This window comes from Euprymna scolopes, chromosome 5, assembly GCF_053919585.1.
Source record: "Euprymna scolopes isolate OS-2025 chromosome 5, ASM5391958v1, whole genome shotgun sequence".
Classification (NCBI taxonomy): Eukaryota; Metazoa; Mollusca; class Cephalopoda; order Sepiida; family Sepiolidae; genus Euprymna; species Euprymna scolopes.
Genome location: NC_136486.1, coordinates 24,092,001 through 24,110,768, shown reverse-complemented (window position 1 = coordinate 24,110,768; position 18,768 = coordinate 24,092,001).

Sequence of the window (18,768 nt, the reverse complement as noted above, 5' to 3'; positions counted from 1 at the left end):
ATCGATCATCGATAATAAATCATGTTTGATGTTTCTTCCCATGAAGGTGCCTGATGTCAGGTTCATTATTTTTATTCAAATGACATTTTGATACATCCGATAATCTATTATATATATATATATAAGTGAACGTGTTTGTGTGTGTGTCTGTGAGTGTGTCTGTGTACATTTCCCTACGCAATAACTCTCTCAATTTTTAGTCTACAGACTCGAAACTTGATATACAGGGTACTGAGATTTGGGAAAATCGATGTGATCCGTTTTCGGCCAGAAATTTGGCTGTCAAGGGGTCAAATTTCAACGATTTGACCTTTGAGAACTCTACCAAACTCTTCTGACAATTTTGGGTCTAAACACTAAGATATAGGTTCATTGGACATGGATCTAACTTAATAACTTGATTTGAGCCCCAAACAATAATTGTTAAGGGGTCATAATAGGGGCCAAAGTTAAAAAAAAAATGACCGCTTTTTTTAATTTTTTTTTTTTTTTTTTTTGCTCAACATACACCTCCAAACACCCGGGCAACGCCGGGCTGAAATGCTAGTTATTTTATATAATTTACTACGTATTGGCGCTGGGTGCACATTTTCTTTGTTGAAAATGATTTCTTGGTGCACACATTTGATATTAAGTGCATTATTTAAATGACCTTGAGTGCATCCGACAATACTTTTATAGTCTTTTGTTGCATGTCGTTGCCAGGTGCACATATTCTTGTTAAAATAGTTTCTCGATACGAACAGCCTGGATTTTAAACAGATGAAGAAGCGGCAAGCTTAGTTTTAATTGAATTCTCTTCCAACGGTACCGACATACAGAGAAATAAAACAAAAATTGTATATAGATTTCAAATGGTCAATTATCTGAAAAGCAAGTAAACAACGCTAATTCTTTTTGCAATATTCGTCTCTTCGAATTCACGTTAAGAACAACAATGAGATATCCAGACGCCCCGCGGCCTTTCCATTCCTATGATCTCAGTCCGCTTTCCTACTTTCCTGAGACGAACAAAACTAGGATTGTTGGAACAAAGAACGGACGGTGAGAAACTATCCGAGGCCAATGGCGACGGGAATAATCAGTTCCAAAAAAAGAAAGAGACAAAATCGATAACAGAAATACATCGAAAAGGACAACCATTGTACTAAACGTTCAACTGGCGTTAACAGCATATGAACACACACGCACACTCGTATATATATATATATATATATATATATATATATATATATATATATATATATATATATATATATATATATTGTTGCCACCGTTCAATTTAGAAATACAAAGGATACCTCCCAGTAGGGGCAGCTGCGCGTGTAATTGTGAGGGAAAGGTTGCGCAATCCCCAACCAAACCTCCCCTTAATCAGCACTGCTTGATTCCAGTGGCAAGGAAAAATAAATAACGACTGGAAACAGTGCCGATATAAGTTAGACACACATGTTCCTATCAGCTCACCGAAGTTAAGCAACGTTGAGCCTGGCCAGCACCAGATGAGAAACCATTTGGGACTTCCAGGTGCAATATATATATATATATATATATATATACATAGAGAGAGAGAGAGAGAGAGAGAGAGAGAGAGAGAAAGAGAGGGAGGATATATATATACGACATAATCATGTTCACACGCCGGTTTTCGTTTGATCATCGAAGTTAAGCAATATTGAACCTGGCCAGTACTAAATGGGTGACTATTTAGAAATGCACAGTGCTGTTTAAGGTTGCCTTTTTACGTCTCAGCAATAATTGCAAAACCCTAACGTTGAAGGAGATATACATGCAATAGGGAACCGCTTATTGATCCAAGCTGAGGAACTCGACGTTGTCCGGGATTGAATGATGATCAACGAATGGTTAGCATTCCATATTTTTTATTGTCATCAAACTTGGGGAAATCGCCCATTTTTCAATTTCATGTACTGTTAAATGCATTTTCATCACTACTCCAATATACGTAAACCCTAAGTCCAACCACCTACCATCAATTATAAAACAGATTCCTAACTCGATCGTAAGTAGACTCAGCAATATCTCAAGTGATGAAAATGCATTTAACAGGTCAACCAATATCTATGAAACAGCCCTAAAAAATAGTGGATACAAAAATATCGATATCAAATATAAGCAACAAAACACTAATAACTATAATAAAATTAAAAATAGAAGAAAAAAATTATAATTTGGTATACGGCCCCATACAATCAAATGTTAAAAACAAAACTTGGCAAGAAATTTCTAGATCTTATTGAAAAACACTTTCCCGCAACCAACTCCTTACACAAAATTTTCAACAAAAATACCTTAAAGTTATCCTACAGCTGTTTCGAAAATTCAGAGATGATAATTAAAGCACATAATAACAAAATATTAAATAAAAACAATGTGAATAACAAAAAATAAACAATAAAAAAGTAGACACCATAACAAAAATAAAACTAACACTAGCAGAAATAATAATAATAATAATAATAATAATAATAATAATAATAATAATAATAATAATAATAATAATAAACCAACCCCGGACAACAACAACCATACTAGAAATAAAAATAAAAATACTAATAACGAACAAGATAAATGCAACTATAGACACCACACACTTTGCCCACTTCAAAATGTCTAACCAAAAGCGTAGTTTACCAGGCCACAATATTTGCGAAAGAAAACCCGAACAACAAGAAATATTACGTAGGTATGACTTCGTTAGATTTCAAAACTCGATATTATGACCACAAAAGTACATTCAACAATAAAAAGCACCGTATGAAAACAACGCTAGCAAATAAATATTGGGAACTCAAGGAAAGCGGACATTCGCCGGTAGTCGAATGGAAAATAATAAGACAAGCTACCACATGTAGGGGTCTAGACGATCCATGTAGATTATGTCTTCATGAAAAATTTGCTATCCTGTATTTTAAAGAACCCCAACATCTATTACTGTAGAAGAGAATAGCAAACAATTGTGTTCACAGGATAAAATTTATTCTAGGATAGCGATACAAAATAATTTTAAAACTAACTATCACACATATATGTATGCATATATAACCGACACCTTGCTGCCCAAATCCCTACATAGTACCCCAGTAGTTGTTGCCCCTGATAGTAGCCCCCTACACCAAAGTGGCAATTTGCCTTGTTTGGGGTGAAAATGTAATAAAAAATATATATATATATATATATATAAACTAACATTAAAAAAAAACAAAAAACTAACCTAAATTTAAAACAGGCAAGAAACTAAATATCCAGGCAAAATAGAGCATACACAAAGGAATAGGTCAACGACAGGTCAAATAGGCCTTTGTCCGGTAAGTGCATGTTCATTATCGATCGATTAAACCTCTCCTGAGTCGGCGATGTTAAATTTCAGAGGCAAGTTGAGGTTCAGATCGACTGAAAACAATGCCGAATGAAGCAGAGAGCACATACAGCAAGTAGAATTCTGAAATAATCACCCGGCTGGTACTAGCCAGGAACCTACACACACACACACACACACACACACACACACACACACACACACACACACACACACGCACACGCACACGCACACGCACACAAATATATATATATATATATATATTTATATAGCCCTCATTAAAATATATTCTTGTCTTGTACTAATCGTACAATAAACCTAACGTGTTAACATAACCTTTGTTTGCATAATTATTACACTTGCCATTATTATTTGCTTATATCGAAATTCACGATATTCTAAGTCACTTCAATAAGTTTCCAGATGTTTTTTGTGCAAGTACTTAAGATCATCGTAGACTCTAGAAAATCCAGTATATTATTGCTATACATCTTATGAAATGAATGGCCAATTTCTACCATATCGGGTTAAAATGATCAGCTACAGCAGGAATTAGAATACACCCTACTAAAGCCTGATTGTCACAGCTGGTGAATTAAAAAAAATGCAATCTGGATGTGAGGACAATTTAAAAGAAGGATATGCAATAAAATTATGTTTTAAACTTGGAAAATGCTTTTGGACCATCTTGTATGAATCGAGCATCAGTTTGTTAATGGCATAAGAGATTCAAGGACGACAGGGAGTCTGTGACGGATTATGAGAGGTATGGGAGGAATAAGGAAGTCAGAACACAAGAGTTGATTGGATAAATAAATAATTTCATGAATAAGGACCTTCGTGTGTCGATTTAGACATTAAGTGCACAATTTGATCAACGTAGGAGCTGTACAAAAATTGTTTGCAAAGAACTGAAGATGCAGAAGTTTTTCCCAAAGGTTCTTCCATCCTTGTCACATACTATTTGACCAAGATGGAGATCAAGATTGTTTCGCCCCCTTCCTATAGTCCAGACATTGCTCCATGTGAACTTTTGGTTATTGCCTAAGCTCAAGGAAAACCTTGGAGGCTGTCGTTATGAGGAGATAAAATAGGCTGTGACGAGGGTCATTTACATGCTTACACACGAGGACTTCCATGAGATCTTCCAGAAGTTGTTGAAACGTTACAACCGAGGGAGATTACTTGGAAGCGGATTAGTTTTTCATGTGTGTACTATCAATAAAAGCGCACACACGAAAAAAAGTCTGGGAACTTATTGAAGGCGTCTCGTAACAGCTTTGATTACAGATTAACATATTGATTGATAAGTGTACTCGATTTCTCATGATATTGATTGATAAGTGTACTCGATTTCTCATGATATTGATTGATAAGTGTACTCGATTTCTCATGATATTGATTGATAAGTGTACTCGATTTCTCATGATATTGATTGATAAGTGTACTCGATTTCTCATGATATTGATTGATAAGTGTACTCGATTTCTCATGATATTGATTGATAAGTGTACTCGATTTCTCATGATATTGATTGATAAGTGTACTCGATTTCTCATGATATTGATTGATAAGTGTACTCGATTTCTCATGATATTGATTGATAAGTGTACTCGATTTCTCATGATATTGATTGATAAGTGTACTCGATTTCTCATGATATTGATTGATAAGTGTACTCGATTTCGCATGATATTGATTGATAAGTGTACTCGATTTCTCATGATATTGATTGATAAGTGTACTCGATTTCTCATGATATTGATTGATAAGTGTACTCGATTTCTCATGATATTGATTGATAAGTGTACTCGATTTCTCATGATATTGATTGATAAGTGTACTCGATTTCGCATGATATTGATTGATAAGTGTACTCGATTTCTCATGATATTGATTGATAAGTGTACTCGATTTCTCATGATAACTAACGAAATCTAATCATATAAGACAAAGGTGGCATACATTTCAAATGAACTGACTTCACATAGGTTTGATATAAAAAGTTTAGAAAAGCAGTCAGTATTGAAAGAAACATCACTTGAAGAAAAACAAAACAAAAAACAACAAAGAAAAAACAATGCAAAAATGAACGAGGAAAAGTACCATTAGGTGACATGTTTTCTCTACAGGTTCATTATAATTAGAATATATCCAAGAGTGTTGGAAAACGTGCAAGATTATTATGGCCAGTCCTAACGGAACTTATCTACAGGGTGGGACATAAATACCGTTACAAAATAAAATTCAGGTTTATCACAACAAAATAATTCATTACAAAAGCGAATTACAGAAAATGATTAACAAATACTGAAGGAACAATATAGCAGAAGTATTCTTCAAAATGTTTCATTTGAGCCTTCACTAGACTACGAAGTCTTTTACGGAAATCATCTAAAGCCGAACGCACAACATCTTAGCGTATATTCACCCAGCATTTGTTCAATTTTATCTTAAAACCGTCAATATTCTGACAAGGTGCAGAGCAGACTTCACTTTCCAAAATAAATCGCAAAACGAATTTTTGTTATATATAAGATACATCCTGTTATGCAACGTGTACTTTTCTTGATGCATATTGTGTGAAAATGGACGAATATAAAACGACTTTTTTTAATTCTGAAATGAAAGTTGCCAATTGTTTACATGAAAATAATTAATAACTAAGATGGCCGACGTTGAAAAAATAGTTAAACAATAAATATATAATTTATAACATTACTAGCGTTTCAGCCCGGTGTTGGCTGGGTGTTTGGGGGTGTATGTTGAGCAAAAAAAAATGTGGTAGTAGGAAGGCAGGCTCGAACCCTTGCCGCGAAAGGGTGGGGGGAAGAACGAGGGAAAAAAACTGACGTCTTTGCGGTTACGACCACCGCCAAACACGAAGTGACTCATGTTTATATTAAGACTAGAGAATCGAAAGGAGAGGATATCTTTCAAAAATATCGGCGAAAAAGCGACCCCCCCTGTAGAAAAGTGCCTAGTTGAAGGTGAAGATGTTAATGTTTTAAGCCAATTTTTCGATATTTGTCGTATGAAATGTCGAACTTTAAAACGATACTAATCTTGGCAAAATCCGTCGCCTTTGTCGAAAGTTTTAGGCAGATATGCAAACATACATACATACATTTATATATTGGTATTAAAAAATTTCCACCCAAACCGATGAAAAAGCTTGCCCTATCTCTGAATACCCTTTATGTAAAATTTCAAATGCTGAACCAGAAATTGTCTGAGTAATTTCGTACAGACCGCATATATATATGTCTAAAATTTAAAGTGTTTAGACACAAAATTGTCGGAGCAGTTTTGTAGAGTTCTCAAAGGTCAAATCGTTGACCTCTGACCCCTTAACAGCCAAATTTCTGGCCGAAAACTGATTACATCGATTTTGCAAAATCTCATTTCAAATTTCAGTTATTGCATAGGGAAATGTACACACAGAGACACACAAATACACAGATACTCACACAGAGAGACGGACACTTTCACTTTTATAGATATATAGACTAGCATTTTAGCCCGACGTTGCCCGGGTGTTTGGAGGTGTATGTTGAGCAAAAAAAAAGCGGTCAATTTTTTTAACTTTGACCTCTATTATGATCCCTTAAATTATATAATACCCTGTATATCAAATTTCGAGTCTGTAGACTAAAAATTGAGAAAGTTATTGCGTAGGGAAATGTACACAGACAGACACACAGACACGCAGACAGACACACAGACATGTTCGTTTTTATGGGTATATAGATAGACTAGCAGTTCCGCACGGCTTTGCTCGGGCCCTACGTACTTTTCATAAGGTTATGTGGATGTGTATATATTAAAAAGTGTGAATATGTAAAGTAATGCGTTTCTGTATAATAGTCTTCCTTAACTATCATAGAGAAAAGACAGACAAGCATTTTCCAGTTTATAGATATACTAGCATGAGTGCCCGGCGTTGTCCGGGTGTTTGCAGGTTTATACTTAGAAAAAAAAACGGTTAATTTTTTTAACTTTGACCTCTATTATGACCCCTTAACATTTATTGTTTTGGGCTCAATTCATGTTATGAAGTTAGATCCATGTCCAAGGTACCTATATCTAAAATTTCAAGTGTTTAGACGCAAAATTGTCGGAAGAGTTTGGTAGATTTCTCAAAGGTCAAATCGTTGAATTTTGACCCCTTAATCGCCAAATTTCTGGCCGAAAACCGATCAGATCGATTTTGCCAAATCTCAGTACTGTGTATATCAAATTTCGAGTCTGTAGACTTTAAATTGACAGTTATGGCGTAGGGAAATGTACACACAGAGACACACAGCTACACAGATAGACAGACAGACAGACAGACAGACAGACAGACAATTTAACTTTTATAGATATGAGATTTAGGAAAACGATGTAATTGGTTTTCGGCCAGAAATTTGGCGATTAAGGAGTCAAAGTTCAACGATTTGACCTTTGAGAACTCTACCAAACTCCTCCGACAATTTTGCATCTAAACACTTGAAATTTTATATATAGGTTCCTTGGACACGGATCTAACTTAATAACTTGATTAGAGCCCTAAACAACAAATGTTAAGGGGGTCACAATAGGGGTCAAAATTGAAAAAATTGACGGTTGTTTTTATTTATTTATTTATTTATTTATTTATTTGCTTAGCATACACCTCACACCCGGGCAACGCCGAGCACCCATGCTAGTAATTTTATAAAAGAAATAGTAAGTTCTCCAGAGTGCAATGTAGAATAACATATATTTTGGACTAAGTTACTGCATGAAGACATGTGAAGCTTCCTCCGGGGCGATTTCAGGGATTTCGATGACAATAAAAATATAGGAGTGTGAAATATTTGTTGATCATCATTCAATCCCGAGCAACGTCAGATCTACCTGCTAGTAATATATAAATCAGAAGATGTCTAGTCAGTCTAATACTGGGAACTCGAGTCTCCTATCGTTCTGAAAGTCAAAAATTGATGCACGTGCACGATGTGAACTTTCCTAAACCTCACGCAACCGGGACGTTGAAAGTTTATATCAGAAATATGTATACCGCAAATGTAGACAAGCAAAAAGAAGTTGAGCTCAATTCGTTTACTTAACCACGTTGATATAAAGTATTTTGATCCACATAAGTGAGGAAGGTCGAATGTTGCATACAACGGTCTTTTAGACATTAACTGAGAGGTTGAGCATCCCCCGGCACCAAAAACAACAGCGTTTCGGCTATTGTTGAAAGAATTTGTTCTCTGTTGGCTAAGGTATCTGTTCTCGTCCTGTTCAAGAGGTCAACCCTCCCAGGCTTTGCCTTCTCCCTTTCAGAAGAGTTTAGTTTATTTTTACTCGCTGGAAGATGCCAACAAATCTGTTCAAGCATGTCTTTTGCAGACCATGATTCTCTTCTTCAGGTTTTTTAAATCTATAATGTCAGATACTGTATACAAATTTACGGAATGAATGAATTTACAGAGATTTTTTCAGATGAACTCTGTTTTCCTCTATTACTTTTCACAATCGACACGATGAAGCTCAAAAAGTTAAAGATAAATGTAATGTTGTATACAAATTTATACGCATGAACGAATAAATTTCATCACGCATAAAGATGAACTTCAACTATTTGCAAAAGACAACACAGCGAGAAATACTACTAACCGTGCCTCAAATATTTGGTCAGAATACGGAATTATGAAGAAGAAAAGACTAAAAAGGGAAGCCATATAACTTATAAATGACACGTGGAGAAAGTGTTAACTACAAATATATACAAGCGAATGTCATCAAATAAACATAGATGAAACGTAACTTTGTACACCTTGTTTCAACAGTGTCGGTACATTTTAACGTTGTAGATCCCGTCGTAAAAAAAAAAAAAAAAAGAAAACAGAAGACAAAAACTCGGCGAACTTTTTCATTTTTTTTAACAAAAGCCTTTATATCTGGTATTTCCAACAACGCATTTTTCTAAATATTTAAACAATTTATTTCTCCTTCTCCGACAGCGTGTGACTTTTCCTGACGTCATCCACGTGTCTCGAACCTGTGCTTTTCCGAGCACAGGCCACGCCTCGTGCACGTGCTTCTATTGTCACATCTCGACCACCACTTCTCCGAACATCATGGTTCGGAGAAGTGGTGTGACGTCACTTTTCATGGCGTGACGTCACTTCACGCAGCCGGCTTGGTCATTTGCATATCTTTATACAGAAAGGGGTGGTTAGAAGTAAATAGCCCGAAAGTAAAAGTTATATAGCTATATCAGTGCAAATCAGTGTTCTTTTCTTCTATTGAGCTAGCTTTTCAAATCACTTTTCCAACGCTTGTGTCACGTCATCCTAGCGAGAAAGGGAGATAAATAACTTCATATCAATCAGCGTTTTCCCGCGAACGTCATTTCTAATATCAGAATTGGATACCAACTCATAATAAGCTTCCATTCTTTTGAATGTTGCAGGATGTATTTAGTTGATGCTTCGATTGCTTATAAATCCAGATAGAAAGTACTAATCAATAATGTGTTCTTGACAATCAGCCCCACAGATGAGAGTCCAGGAACTGTTCCAGCAAATCTCAAAATGAGTTACATCACTTGGGTATTACCTAGCAGGTCCACCCTCCCAGGCTTTCCCATCCAGCTTTCATATGGAGCTAGTTTATTGCTTGCTGCCAGAGGCTCCCCTACTGAGGAATGTTTACAGGGACTCAAGCAATTTTTGTTAGACCAAAGTGCCCTTCCTTTAGGGGCGCTGGCTTGAACACCCCACCTTCTGCTGTTGTGGGCGGCAAGTCAATATCTACCAACTTATAAGAAACCATTACTATTTTACTTAGAATAGTTTTTGAAATGTTACCTCCATCAAATCATGTTTCGCATCTAGCCATGACAAATAGAAATCCTGTTCCTAGAACCAGATATTCAAACATTTGGGGGGGGGGCTATTGTACTATGAAAATGACACACTTGCATGAAAGCCTCGGTAATTACTTCTAAAACGTTTCCGCAATTAATACTATGGAAAGAACCTGTCAACTCACATTCGTAATTATTTGCTTTGATGGGTTAGTGTCAAAATTTGTAGAACACATTTCTTTTATTAGATTAAAATAATGTGTTTTAAAACAGCAAACCCATTAAACATGAGCTCGTGTTAATTAACGGAAATAATCTTATCGCTTCGCTGGTTTGTATCGTTCATTGTCGACCAATAATATTCATAATTAATGGCGCCTGTATACGGGCGTTGCCCGGGAAAATTGAAAAATCCAAAAATATAATGTTAATACCTCATATAAACATTTTACTCGACTTTTTTAAAATTTATTATCGATAAATATTAATCGCAGTGTTCTTTAAGTATTAGGTTACTAAATAATAATGAACAGTAAATACGAAAAGGCATTCTCGCAGCAACGCTATTTTGTTAGAGGTGAGACAAATATTAAATAATTGTGTATATGGAAGCCTCCCTTCAGTCTTGAACGACAATGGATACAACCTGTAAGGGTAGCTACGTGTGTAATTATGAGGCAAGAGTTGCGCAATCCTCAACCATACCTCTCCTAGATCGGCACTGCTTGAGTCTAATGGCAAGAAGAGGCTCAGGGCGACTGCAGACAATGCCGAGGTAAGCAGAGAGAACACACAGCACCTAGAATTTCCAATGGTCACCCATTTTTGTACTAACCAAACTCAACGTTGCTTAACTTCAGCGATCTAACGGGAATCGGTATGTCAACGTGATTATGCCGCATATTGTGTATTGTGTATATACTCAAACATTGGAAGGAAGTTACTATTTGATAGAAATATAAGTATTTGTAAATTACCAATTTCTGATATTTTAAAGAAAACCAGTGTGTAATTAAAGAAATAAACATTGACTGTTTGTGCAAAAATGACTCTTAATTTGATTAATGATTAATATCTAAATTACATTTCAATTAAACTGAAAAATAAGTAGGAATAAAGTTAATCTGAGTAATTGTATTAATTGAATGATCACACGAATAATTTGTGCAAATACCACCTGTTCATTTGATAAATTGTATCGATTTTAGATTAAAATTATAATAAAAAACAAATGCAAAAAAAAATAAACACTAGAAGGAAGATACTATTTTATGTGAGCAAATGTCTTTCTGTGTTTCATTGGAACAGTTGTAAGTAAGAGACACATAAGAGATGTAATTGTAAATCGTGTCACAAAAATGGTCGTGAATGAAAAAGGAGAATTGAGAGATAACTACCCAGACTTCCACTGGAAGATTCTAGAATCCCTGAAAAACTTATTACCACTCAAATGTCAGAGGAAGACACCGAGTATTATAATTGAGAAATCACTGGGAAATGCTTTTCGTGAGAATTTAAAGAAATCGGAAGAAAATTGTTGTAAGTCAGATTTTAGGGAGTCCCACCTCGGTTATTGACAGGAAGCGATAAGTGATCATTACTCGTGTTAAACCTCCAAAGCTATCAGTGAGTTTGAATATTATTGGCACAACGTTGTTTTGATTGCTCGGACAATTATTTTCATCTTGGGTGTTATTGGCACAACGTTTCGGTTGTTGAAACCTATGACCTTCGTCAGGTGTAAAATCCATGTTTTTTTTACAACTAAGGAAAAAGGAGTTAGATCTGTATTGTAAGAAATAGAACAGTGGGTTTGAGGACGTGTCCATAAATTTTTAAAAAGGTCAATTTTTTAATAATTTCTTACGATTAAATTTAAACTGAATCCTTATGCTAATTGTTAATATTAGTGAAAAAAGAAAAATGTTTTACGAAAACGTGGATAGACATCCCACGCGTGTTTTCGTTTAAAAAAAAAAAACAATGTGCAAGGAAGGCGACTCTAAAAAAAAAAGTGATTGCTTATGCATTTTTGCTACCACGCTATTTTTAATTTTTTTTTTTTCAGGTTAAATTCAAGTTTCATGATATCTTTTTTATATTAAATTGTACTGTGGAAACACAGAGTAGTTACAAAACACCCTCCTTATGTTAAGAATGGTTTTCGAAATAATAACCTGATAATTTCAGAGCGGTACCAAAAATGCATAAGTATCAGAAAGTGTTTTTATTGGGGGATTATACACAAAACGTTGTGCCAATAATAACAAGATGAGAATAATTTTCGAAGAATAAAAACATTAAAAACCTCATCTCAAAAATTCAGAATTGGTCTCAGTGAGTATATAATAATAATAATAATAATAATAATAATAATAATAATAATAATAATAATAATAATAATAATAGCAATAATAATAACAATAACAATAATAATAACAATAATAATAATAATTATATAAATAATAATAACAATAATAATAACAATAATAAAAATAATAATAACAATAATAACAATAATATAACAATAATAAGTATAATAATAACAATAAAATAAAAATCATATTAATAACAATACTACTACTACTACTACTACTACTACTACTAATAATAATAATAATAATAATAATAATAATAATAACTAGCATAAACCTAGGAAATGCCATAGAATGAGAAATATATTCAATAAAAAAATATGTCTTGATAAAGATAAAATTTTATGGATAACGCAAAAAATTAGTTTTTGGACAGAGAAACCAATAACATGGTGCAAAAATGAGTTTACTAAAATTCTTTAAAAATCGCGTCCATTGTATTTTAAATATAAAACTCACCCAAATGAAATAAACCAATAAGTGCTAATAAGTACACAAAGAGTAATATTATGCTACATAGTTCAATACAAATAATAAAATCACATTCTAAGAGAAAATCTTTAATTTATTTTTTCAGTTCAGCACCGCTTGACAGAAAATGTTCTTTGTTCTGTTTCTTTCGAATTTTATTTTGGAAGTAAGGTTACACTGACTTCTTTCTTCGATGAAAAACTGTTGCACGTCGAAATTACTGCTAGTTTCTTTCTCACACAATTTCAACAAAAATCATATATTATTATAATGAAGTTAGGAAACGAGGTTAAATCAAAGGAAGGTCATTCCTATATTATTGTCCAGAGTTGCCAAGTTGGCAATTTTAACGCTAAATTCGCGAGTTTTGCCCTTTAATAATTGTATTTATCTTTTTTAAAGCTAATTAAAAAAGGTGCAAGCAGGATATCATATAAATAGTAATAATAATAATTATACTACTACAACTACTACTACTACTACTAATAATAATAATAATAATAATAATAATAATAATAATAATAATAATAATAATAATAATAATAATAATCGGATGAAAGAGAAGAGAAAGTAATAGTAAAGGGAATCTTGATTCAAAAGGAAAGGCTAATAAGAAACACGAAGAACTAAAACAAAAGAAGGAACGTAGAGACGATATAGATACAAATCAAAACAGTACAAACAAAACAAAAACCTTAAAAAACAACGAAAGCCAGTTTTATCGAATCTTAAGCAGTTAAAGAACAAGAAATGGAAAAAATAGACTTGAGAGAATCAAAACACTTCTTGAGAATGTTATGGGAATAGTCTGTACACCACAATAGAAATGGCAAATTACTGGAAAATATGAACGAATAACTTGAGGAAATTAAAGAAGTAACAGAAACAGTAATTAACGAAACAAAAAAAAACAATTAAAAGGGCCCGAAATGGTGAACTGGAATGTATCAGGTCACGATGGAATATATGCATATTGACTCTACATGAAAGCCTAACACAAAAACAGAGATATATAAAAACAGATTTACTAAATTGGATAACTAAAAGAACAGCTCTGTCAATATGAAAAAGACTGCGAAAAGGGAAGGATTCCAAGCAACTGCAGACCAATAGTCTGTTTCTTAATCATGCTCGTTTTCAACAGGAAAGCAATGGTAAACGGTTGTTGCGATGATGCAAAGTCATTTGCAACGTTTATCAAATACGGTGGAAAGTACTGTGAATCTGGGAGGACTGCTTGTTACTCAGATGCCAGGAAATACCACGGATTATTGTTAATGGGCAGTCACTGATGATGAGCTGTGAGAAAACTCCTGGTGAATAAATAAATAAATAAACAAACAAATAAATAAATAATAATAATAATAATAATAATAATAATAATAATAGTAATAACAACAGCAACAGCAACAACAACAACAACAATAATAATAATAATAATAATAATAATAATAATAATAATAATAATAATAATAAGTGATTGAAAAACAAGATCTTCAAGAAATTCAAGAAATTGGAAAAAGGTTGATAAAACAAAATTAATCAAGAAACTCTCAAAATTGCAAAGCAATGATTGAATAACAACACTACATAAGAGACTAACTGAACGATTAAGGAGATATAGACTCGAAATGCAGGAATGGATGATTTAAGAGTGAATCACCTAATTAAAAAACTCTAAGAAAGTAAGGATTCTATGTAAGTTCAGACCAATAGCCTAAAAGTGTGATCTATCACTCACTTGAGGAGACCTCAAGTTTTGACAAGCTTCTGGGCTTGACCTTTACTCCCGATCTTAAATGGAACACGTACATCAAATCTGTTGCCAAGGCCGCTGGAAAAATGGTGGGATCCTTCTATCGATCCAGTAGATATCTCACTGCTGATGCAATTTTCTATCTATATAAGAGCCAGGTACGTCCAAGGATGGAGTACTGTTGCCACATCTGGGCAGGAGCTGCTAGAAAGGACTTGTCCTGCCTTGATAGAGATCAAAATAGACTTCGTAGCCTCGTAGGAGATGTCCTTTTCTCTTCCCTGCAACCTCTATCTCACAGAAGAGATGTTGCGAGTTTGTCTCTGCTGTATCGTTATTTTCATGGAAAGTTTTCAACTGAGCTTCAATCTATGCCCCCCCTTCGCCAAACTTTCACAAGAAACACTCGTCTAGCTGAAAACACTATCAATAATCCCCCCACTCTTTATCTGTGCCTAAACCTAAACGTAGATTCCCTGAACAAAGCTTCTTTCTTAGAACTGCACACCTGTGGAATTGTCTTCCGTTTTCCTGCTTTCCAGCTGACTACAAATGGTTGTCTTCAAGTCTAACGTAAACAAGTTTACTGAATTTCCATTACAAACGATTACTATATTGTCCAATTTCTACTGTAAACTCTTTAACCCTTATCCTGGAGTGGCCTCTTGGCCTTGATAATGGTGATCCCTATGTAAAAAAAAAAAACAATAACAAAAAAAACTTCATAACCGATTATAACTCCCAGAAAAAAGATAAAGGATGCTGGAAGAAAGTACATATATAAATAAACGACTATTCAGGAAAAAATATAATCATGATGCCGATCGATTACAAAACAGTAAATGATATAATCTCCAACAAAAAAATATGGAAGTGTAATGGTTGTTACAAATTTACAAATAGGAACGAATTTACAGAAAGTTTTCATAACTCTTTCTATCTCAACTATCTTTCACAATAGGCATGATTAAGCTCAGCAACGTAAAGATATGTGTAATGTTGTATACACGTTTACACACAGGAACGAATAAATTATATCACGCATAAAGTTGAACTTCAACTATTTGCAGAAGACAACAGAACGAGAAATACAACTAAGCGTCACTTGAAGAATCGGTGGTAAGAATTCAGAATAGAAAATTATATACTTATTGAAATGAAGAATAGAAAATTAATAAAAGGAAGACAGAGCTACTCAATCGAGAAATTATTAAAAAATAAAAATAAAAAATACGTGGAGAAAGTACTAATAACGAATATATAAAAGCGAATATCAGCAAATCTATAGAGATGAAAAAAAAATGTCTAGAAAAGAATAGCTTGAAAAATTTAAATTATATAGAAAGAAAATAAAAGAAAGAAATACAAAGAAAGTATCCTTAGTTCGATTCATAAATTTTACAAAAGATGACGTACATTTATTTTCTTTTGAAATACTGTGGACCCTATAATGTAACTTGTAAATACCCTATAATGTATTTTGTAAATACCCTATAATGTAAATTGTAAATACCCTATAATGTAAATTGTAAATACACTATAATGTAAATTGAAAAAAACATCGCATGCACATGTATCAAAGAACCACGAAACTAATGATAATGTACAACGCTCAGCACAGAATTATTATGTTTACCGAATCTATCTAAGAATATATAAAGCCAGAAGAAGACTGGTAAGAGTGGAAAACGTAAATGATTATAGAAATATATAATAACAAACTACAAAGAGACTGATTACAGCCGATGAAGCAATGTCAAAATAACAAATACTGAGAACAATGAAACGGGAAATATATATATATATATATATATATATATATATATATATATATATATATATATATATATATAAAGCAGAGAGAAAAGGGCGAAGCTACATGGACTATTTATAAGACGTAATAACAAACATCGATATGACTACGGAATTTAGAAAATACTATCTCTATTGAGAATCACACAAAACTGTGCGACTATAACAGACTAAAAGCTACAACGTAATCGGTTTAACCGTCCCAGCAAACCACAGGGCGAAACAGAATAAGATAAAAAGAAAAGGTAAGAAATTACATGAAACTTTCGAGAGAGTTGAAATGATTTCGGAAAATTATAGAAACTACAGTAGTACAAAGAGTTTAAAGAGCAGTTGGAACAATTATGAAAACTATATAAAAGAACACTACAAGAAATTAGTTATTGAGACATTTGGACACATCTGAAACTTTGCGCCGACGCCCCCAATGTGTTTGGACTTAAGGAACAAAGAAAAATATCACAAAAAAGAAAATATGTTTATAGGCAGAATAATTGATAGGAAGTTGCTCAGTAATTCACACCAAAGGAACTAAAATAGTATTGTTAATCAATGTGTGGCAGTGAACGGGAACAACATGATCGGATATATATTTAGAATTATTTTACGGGCAGTATTGCATGTGGTGGTGGGTTTTGCAACAATTTACGACGGTTGGGGATGGTTTATGGCGGTTGGGGACGACTTTCAGACCGTCTTTGTTTGCAACGAGTAGGAACAGTTTTCAGTTAACCCTTTATGACCTGGTTAGACTAATTTGTTCAGTCGCAAATAATGAATATAACGGCATAGACAAAGTGGAAATTTATTCAAACACGCCTTGTACGTATTAGTGCAGTATATGGGAAGATACCAGATACCTCCAGATTGCAACTGTCCATTGCTTACATTCAGTATGCCGCTATCTGTCTCAGAAAGTGGAGGATTTCGTTTATTGTCATAAACACAATTTTTTTCAAACACTATGGATAATAATCAAGGTAAGTTTATGAAATGTAGATATTCTCAGTGGTAGTTTAACTATTGAATTTCATAATTTTTCCAGTTTAAAGACAATCATAGTAGCATAACCTTTTAAACTAATTAAAATTAACAATATGACAAAAGTCTATATTCCAAATTTTATTATGTTGACCATCTTACAATTTATTCCTTTATTTCATTTGACACAATTCTTGCGAGTATCTGTTTTGTAGAACAAAATCAATCACTTAAATTCAAAAATTTCTAAATTCAAAAATTTCTAAATTCAAAAATGGCGTAATTTAAGCAAGCATTAGGTATTTGCAGCTTCTCTACCAATTTTCGGATATTTTAATCATGTCCAAACGAATTTTATTTCCTTTTGGTGAATTGATTGTTGCTATTCCTTCTGATGAGTTAAAGTCAAAATAGGTTCACTGATTGATATAATAATTAAGTGATTGGTTTTCTGCTACGAAACAGATACTGTTCAAAATTTTGAGTGTCAACTGAATTGAAGGAATTAATATGTAAAATGATCAACATCATGAAATTTGGAATGTTAATTTTGTCATTCATTCATTATATGCTCTGTAATTACATTGAGCTTCTTAAATAAGGAGTGTTATATATAAAAATCTATATATCTATAAAAGTGAACGTGTCTGTGTGTGTCCCCGTGTGTGTCTGTGTACATTTCCCTACGCAATAACTGTCAATTTTCAGTCTACAGACTAGAAATATTATATAAAGAGTACTGAGATTTATGAAAATCGATGTGATCGGTTTTTGGCCAGAAATTTGGCAATAAATGGGTCAAAGTTCAACAGTTTGACCTTTGAGAACTCTACCAAACTCCTCCGAAAATTTTTGGTCTTACACATTTGAAATTTTAGATATAGATTCATTGGACATGGATCTAACTTAATAACTTGATTTGAGCCCAAAACAATAAGTGTTAAGGGGTCATAAGTTAAAAAAATTAACCGCTTTTTTTTTTTTTTTTTTTTTTTTTGCTCAACATACACCTCCAAACACCCGGGCAACACCGGGCACCCATGCTAGTAATAAATATAAGTGAATGAAGAATATTTCCACAGAAATATATATGAAACTAAGAATAAATATTTTTTAACTATCTACATCATAATTTATGTCATAAATGCTAAAGGACACTTATGATTTGGGACACAGTCGAATTCAGGTTTCA